Source organism: Galeopterus variegatus, unplaced genomic scaffold, assembly GCF_000696425.1.
Source record: "Galeopterus variegatus unplaced genomic scaffold, G_variegatus-3.0.2 Scaffold737, whole genome shotgun sequence".
NCBI lineage: Eukaryota > Metazoa > Chordata > Mammalia > Dermoptera > Cynocephalidae > Galeopterus > Galeopterus variegatus.
In genome coordinates, this window is record NW_007726848.1 from 71,384 (window position 1) to 78,712 (window position 7,329).

General features: G+C 38.5%; 1 protein-coding gene across 3 annotated transcripts in view; it reads left to right on the forward strand.

Annotated features, from left to right (window-relative positions):
* Nucleotides 1-7,329, forward strand: part of ARL15 (ADP-ribosylation factor-like 15) — a 410,068-nt gene that overhangs the window by 26,077 nt on the left and 376,662 nt on the right. For 2 of the 3 annotated variants that reach the window (XM_008571945.1, XM_008571943.1), the window contains exon 2: nucleotides 4,574-4,591. The exons of the other annotated variant lie outside the window; for it this stretch is intronic. The gene's annotated coding sequence lies outside the window, so the exon portion shown is untranslated. The remainder of the gene's footprint in view (nucleotides 1-4,573; nucleotides 4,592-7,329) is intronic. 3 annotated transcript variants of the gene reach the window in all.

Here is a 7,329-nt window from a genome sequence, read left to right on the forward strand (position 1 = left end):
TAGGTGCTCAATAAAAATATGTATTTGTTTTATTAATGAAGAGAATTAATGCCAAGTAATTCCGTGCCTTCAACTCAGTCATCTGTAATCCTTGAGCCTTTTGTAAAGATCGCTATTCCATCCTTCACTTACCACTGAGGCTGTGGTCATCACAGCGCATCAGTGGTCAGGGGAGTTACAGTACTAAGGCTGAGCTCTTCTAGTTGTCACGGTGTATGGAAAATTCTTTTGCTTAAAGTGAATGAGTTTCTTACCACCTTAAAAATATATACTGCAGGCCTTCCAGAATCCTGTGTGCTCTTAAAAATGTGTTCTACTCCTTACAAATGAGAATTTGGCAGGTTTCTGCAGTGTATGAGGAGCTGGTGCCTATGTTCTGTGTTTTTTTGCCCATATACCCTGTCCTAGGTACTTGTATTGGGGGGAAAAGCATTTTATGTCTAGATAGGCTAGAGGGTCATAAAGACTTGTCCAAATTGTTACCTGTGGTAGGTAAGTAATACTATACCAGCATGGATTTTTTTATTGGCCTTTGGTATTCAGAATATTTGTTGAATCATAAAATACATATAAACCTGCTTTACTCAGTTTGCTTGAGTAAACATTTGCATTCACTTGCTCTTAATGATTAAAAGTACAAACTGTCAAGTACAAAGGACTTGGGTTCAAATCATGATTGCCACATACTGACTGGTATCTGTTTCCTCATCTCTAAATTGGGGATCATGATACTACTGTAAAGTGGGAACAGATAACACTTTCATTTCACTGGCTTATGGGGTTTTGCCTCTTGTTGATGCTGTTATCTCGTTTAACTCTCTTAACTACTGTATCAGTTAGGACTAGAATTGGTTGGAAAATAGGGGCTTTGGTAGTTTTATTTTTTTCTCGGGCAAATAAGTACAGAAGTCAAATTAAGACCCCCAGATGCTTCTGTCACTGTGTGTAGACTTTAAATTCGTGGTCTACAAATTGGTGCCAGAGCTCCTGCCATCACTTCTACATTCCACACAGCAGGATGGAGAAGGGGTGGAAAAAGAGTGTGCTTCTTTCCTGCAAGACTTTTATGACTTTCTGATTATATCTTATTGACCAGAACTTGGTCACATTGCCATACCTAGCTTTAAAGGAAACTGAAGAATATAATTTTTTTCATTCAGAAATAGACTTCTCTGCAACTACACTCAGTTGTTCTTCGCATACCTGTATCTCTCTGGGTCTACTTCTTTTGTTATTCTCCTCTGCTTTGTCTATTTTTTTTCCCATATAGTTTCTTTATATTCATACTTTTGGCTTACTCATAAATTTATGTTGCTGTCATTATTCATGGTTATGAAGTTACTTAATAGCTTTGCTTTTTGTATTCTGTCAGCTTCTCTTTGTACTGCTAACTGCTTCATCTTCTCAGTATTTTTCAATTGAAATTTTGGAGAGAAAAAATATGATTAGTCTAGCCTGGCTCTTTCTGCTAGGCTGCACAGTGGGTGTTGGCCAGCTTAGGATAGATGCCTGCTAGTTTAATCAAGTTTGGCATCTTGCTTATGGGCTTTTTTATCTGAAAGGGTGTAGAGGCAAAATGAACTCTATAATGTGGCTAACATGCTTAGTCTTTGACAAATGAAAATTCTTTTACAGGGAGTTAGAGATAAGTCTTAAAATGAGGTTGCTTTGTATATTAATATGAATGAATTTTAGGTAATATTTAGATGGTAGTTATTAATAACTGATAGATTAAGAAGTGTTTATTTGAAAAGAATGGGAGTGTGTTTTAGGCATCGTTGGGGAAATAGAATAGTTTCATCAGAGCCCTCGCCTTGGGTCCAGTTGGGTGTGGTTCAGCATCCTTTGTAAGCAAATCGTGCCATTTGTGTATGTGTGTGTTTGTGTGTGTGTGTGTGTGGAGTTAGTGTACATGTGCGCCAATGTATCTTTTTAGTTTTGTTGCTATTTCTGTGTTCTCTAGAGAGAGAGAGAGTGAGAGAAAAAAGGGGAGAGTAGAGAGAGGAGTTTTGGTGAAGCAGGCGAGCATCTGCCTCGGGCGTCTGCCCCGTGCAGCCATTCTTTCCAACCTACGGCTTCCAAGGACCTGCATGAAGGGGTCTGGTGACCCAGCCTGGTATGTGTGGGGTCTGGTGACCCAGCCTGGCATATGAAGGGTTTGTGACTCAGTCTGTGAATGGGCTTGAGGGGTCTGGGAGGTCCAGACCCAACCCTAGCTCAACAATCGGCCCAGTTGGCAGGATTCCAGACATTAGCAGTAGCCCCACAGGCTTATACAAGCAGCCCTCAAGTACTTGCATATCCTGTAATGTTTTTTTTTTTTAATTTTTAAGTTTATTTATTATTACTTTTTTACATTCTGTGATGTTGTGGAGCAGTTGGTGGGGAGGGGGAAGTAGGGTGGAAGAAGGAGGAAGTAGAAGGGCCAGTGTTGAGGCCTGTGGCTCCCCCTTCATTCCTGCAGGGGAGACCAGGGGGCTTTCAGCAGTGGCTTGTTCATTGCTGGGCTGGGTGCAGATGTCAGGGGATATGGCTGAAGCCCTCACCCTCGACTGCCCAGCTTAGGAGCCCAAGGTGCTTCTTGCAGTGGCTCAGTGGTCATCGCTGGGCTGGTTGCCAGTGTCAGGGGGGCATGGCCGAGACCCTCAGCCCTGCACTAGCCCTGCTCTGGAGAGCCTGGGCCACTTCCTGCAGCTGCTTGGTGTCCTGTAATGTTTCTTGCTTTAACTCATGCTGTCACTTTTTTCTAGAATGCTCTTCTTTTCTATACCCCCTTTCACCTAACTTCTGATCTTTTAAAATTCAGTTCAGGAGATGCCTCTCTAGAGAGTCTTTCCAGACACCCCTATAATTATGGGTTCAGTGCTCCTGCTCTGTTTCCCTAAAACCCTTTGTGCATGCCTCTTATTGTGTTGAATACATTTAGTGCACTTGTCTGTCACAGGTGTGTTCTGAGCTAGAAGATTGTTGATGCCAGGGTTTCGTCTTACTTATCTTTGCGTTTGTAGTATCTGCCCGGAAGTGACTGCCACATTAAAGATACTCCACAATTTTTTTTTTCTTTCTTTTTTTTTGGATGGAATTTTTAAATCCCTAGTGCCTGTTAAAAGGTGGTGGAATAAATCCTCTAAGGTAAGTGGTACTCAGTATTTTACTCTGGTAAATTAGAAGGGGACTTTTTCCTCTCTCTCCATATTTTTTAATTAGAATTTTCAGAAAGAGAACTGTTGTTTCAGTATTTGAGCCAAAGTCTGTTTTTATTTGGATATTACACATGATTTTTCATGATGTTTTGCAGAAGATTGGCTAAAATTTTACTGGGATGAAATCTAAAGTTCTGATATGATGATTTATGGTTTCCTTTGGTTAGTTTTGCTGGATGACTGTTCAGTCTCTGAGGTTATTTCTGCTAGATGGTTTTTCACATCTTTGTAATTGAATTTCATGAAAAGAACATGTGCTGAAGATTTTTTTTTTTTTTTCTAACAGGTGAGGGCAGTGATTTCTTTTGAATTACTGGTTGAACTCTCACATATTCCATCCGTGGACAGTTACAGATTGCTTGGGAAGTATAGATGCTCTCAGGGTGATGGTGGCACTGTTAAAGCTAAAAACATTTTAGAAAATGTTGAGAGGCCAATTTTGTTACCTTTGTGTAGATGCAAATGTATCTTTTCAGGTTGATTATCACCATCCTTTTTCCTAGTCTGAAGAAGCTATAAAATAGATGCTGAGGAGCAAAATCCTCCACGTTTTGTAAATAAAACTTCATTTTATTTTGTAATGAGTTTTTTTTAAAAAGTTACTTGTTTCCCATTTGGAGAAAATAATTTTTGAGCATACTAAAGAAGTTGTTAAATAATTCACTGTTAACGTTTTCAGTGACAGCACTAACAGAAGGAGATACCAGTTCTGAAGTATTTGGCATTCCCAAATGTTTATTTCTATTCTAGAGGAGTGACTGAAGCATAATGACAGACCAACTTTTGCTCAGAGAGAATCCCACCCATGCAGCTCTTTGGCATTCCAGTGTACCTTGGAATGGTGCTCCCCCAAATCCTGCATCTTTGCCTCCAACTCATTTATTCAGGGATGCTGTTGAGAGAAAATGCTAGGTCTTAATTAACTTCCTTTGACAATAGATTATCCAGGCTAGGGCCTCATCAGAAAGGCTTTTTAATGCTCCCCCACCTCCTTTCTTGTTTCACCAGATTGAACATATTACTTCCAGGACTCTGAAGAGTTGGCTTGGCTATATTAATTTTTATTTTTATCACAAGCAAAAGTATAGAGGAGAAAATAAAGAAATATGACTGTTATATTGCTTTGTATCAGGATGAGGGATTGTGTTGTGCAGCAAAATTAGAACTGTCAATTATATTACATATTGAAAAAAATAGTCCTCTTAAAAAAAGAAAATTATTGTGTCTTTTCACCCTCTGGTAGAATTGAAATTATAACTTGAAATCAATTTTCTTTTTGGGCTGTATAGTAAATAACATTTATTTTTTGCCATCTTGTTGAAGATTTTTTTTTCTCCTTTATTTTCATGCTTACCTTTGAAATTTCTTAGGGAAAACCACAATAAACTGTAAGTAATCACATTAATTTTCAAATTGAGTGTTTCTTTTTCTTTTTTTCTGTCTTACATATTTTTTTTATAGACTTGTCTTAACAGATTTTGACCAATCTGTGACTTGCTTTTTATAACATGTCTTTTTTGTGCTTTTATCAGATGAAGTAGCAAAGAAGATGAGATTGATTTTGAAATAATGTTCTCTAGTTCTTCCTCAGGCAAGTCTAGATGTCGGTTTGTGAATGCTGATTTAGAGGCTACTGGGTCAGAGCTTATCTGGGATACAGATTCATTCTTCAATTGGCAACAATGAGCTTCTTATCCCTCATTCCAAACTATGCCTTATGACCCATGAGCTTACAGTTAAAATATACTTGGAAAGAATATGAAGTAACCACTTAAAATTTATTGCCAGTTACTATACTATGATCAAAGGAAGCTTGGTTATGCTTTTAAATATGTCTTTATATTTGATTCCCACTAATTAGAGGGAAGAGGCCATCCTTAAGAATATTATTGTTAAAATGAATTTGGAGTTTGGGTGATAGACATACTATTTGGTCTGAAAGATGATTCAAGGATAAGGAAATATTTGTAAGGATTAGAGCTTAGAGAGAGAGAATGAGAGGTAATAAGGCCAGTCAGAAAAAAAAGTTACACAAATAAGGTTTTAGGTAATAATTTAGGTTTTTAGTAACTAAAGAATACATGTTTCTCCTTTAAAAGATACTTACTCTCTAATGACAAATGCTAGAGCTCTTTCTTATGGCACTGGGGACACCTACTTTTAAAAACAAATGTTGCTCTGTACCAGTCAGGATGAGGTTAGGCTGAGAGAGATGCACACAGTCTTAAACATGGTGGAGGTTTATTTCTATTTCACGTGCCAAGTCTGGAAGAGGAGGGAATGGCAGTGCCGTTGTCATTCCAACTCAGGCTCACTCATCTTCATGTGCCTGCTGTTCTGTGTGACCTCACAATCCAAGACAGTCACTGGAGCTACGTTAAGTCTCAGTTACAGGCTGGAAAAGAAGTAGAAAAGGCAGAAGATCAAAAAGGGGCCCTTCCTAGAGTCAGTTCCCTTTAAGCAGCCTTCACTTATATCTCATTGTGGAGAACTTAGTCATATGACAACACCAGCTCCAAGGAAGGCTGGGAAAATAGAGTGTTTAATCTCAGGTGGCATAAAATAAGATATTTTTCATTTGTGGAAAATAACTTCTCAAGTTTACTTAGAGAATTGTTAAATAATTCGCTGTTATGTTAGAGTGGTTCAACTTGGGGTAATTTCCAAAGGTCGATGGGAAGAACAACATTGGGTGAGGTAATGAGCATTCTCAGTCTTCAGCTCTGAGGGAGCCAGGGGGGTGTTTTCAGTAGTGTATTTCATCTGAAATAAAGAAACCAGTAGTGTTACAATATAGTAACAGTGATATGCTAATAATAGATATGTTTCCCAGTATTCAATCACCAATTATTTGTTTTGAACCAGTGAATGTTTGGAATTTTTTGAAAGTTTAGATTGAGTTTAAGAACTACATCCAGCAAATTATCTTTGAGTTTGATTTTCCCTTGCTGTAATTTTTATTTTGAATGTCCATGCATATAGCCTCTGGCTTTCCAATCTTTTCCTTAGCAATTTCCTTTAATCATATGGAATTCAGTTTCCTATGGATATTGCCTAACAAGGCGGGATTCTTTTGCAGAATCAATCTGCTAGGAATTGTTGGCCTTCAAAAGGAATGCAACTTTGGAAGCCTTTTGGCTACCACAAGAATCTGGGGATCCTATATATCTGCTTCCTTGGCACAATGGATAAAAACCATGATTGCTGAGATTTGTGGCATTATAAACTTTATGGAGAAGCTTTTACTTGACAGCAATAAACCATAATAATAATGTTAGACTGTATAAAGGTAGGGTTATTTTGACTACATATTTTTAATGTGCTAAAAATATTCCTCCAGTTAAAGAAAGGAAAAGAAACCAATACTCATGTTCGGTATGCATGGTTTTGTGACTGGGCATGTGATTTAGGGATCTGAACTTGACTTGGGAGTGAGAAATTATGAATTCTAAACTGAGTAGTACCATTGATATTCTGAGATCAAGGACCTCTCAGTCTTTAAATTCAGCCCATTTAAAACTCAGCATATAACTACAAGCATTTCCCTTTTACAAAGGTTTTTTTCCTATCCATTATAAGGATAATAGACATTTATGATCTAATGAGAATTGAACCTGAAAAAAATAAGTGCTTATAAAACTACTTATAGCAGTCAAAAAATTTATCATAAAAATTGGATATCAGCACAAGATTTAAAAGAAATGAAATTAAACCATTACTAAAAGTCACATTCCTTAAATGCCGCTATTGTATTAGAGGATGAAGTATCTGCTTTATAGTCCCATGATAAAGTGGTATGCCCCATACTTTATTATCCTTCTTAGACATTTGAGCTAGCCTAGAAAAAAAAGCAGATAGAAGAAAAAATTCAACCACTTGCTCATAAAGCAGATGTCAGAATATAGCAGATTTTCGGGCTGGCCCGGTGGCGCACTGGATAGTGCTCCGCTTGGGAAGCGCGGCAGCGCTCCCGCCCAAGGGTTCGGATCCCACATACAGACCGGTTCCCGCTCACTGGCTGAGCGAGGCGCAGGAGCAATGCCGAGGGTTGCGATCCCGTTGCCGGTCCCCGGTCCGGTACGGGGGCAACACTGAGGGTTGCGATCCGTTGCCGGACACGGAAAAA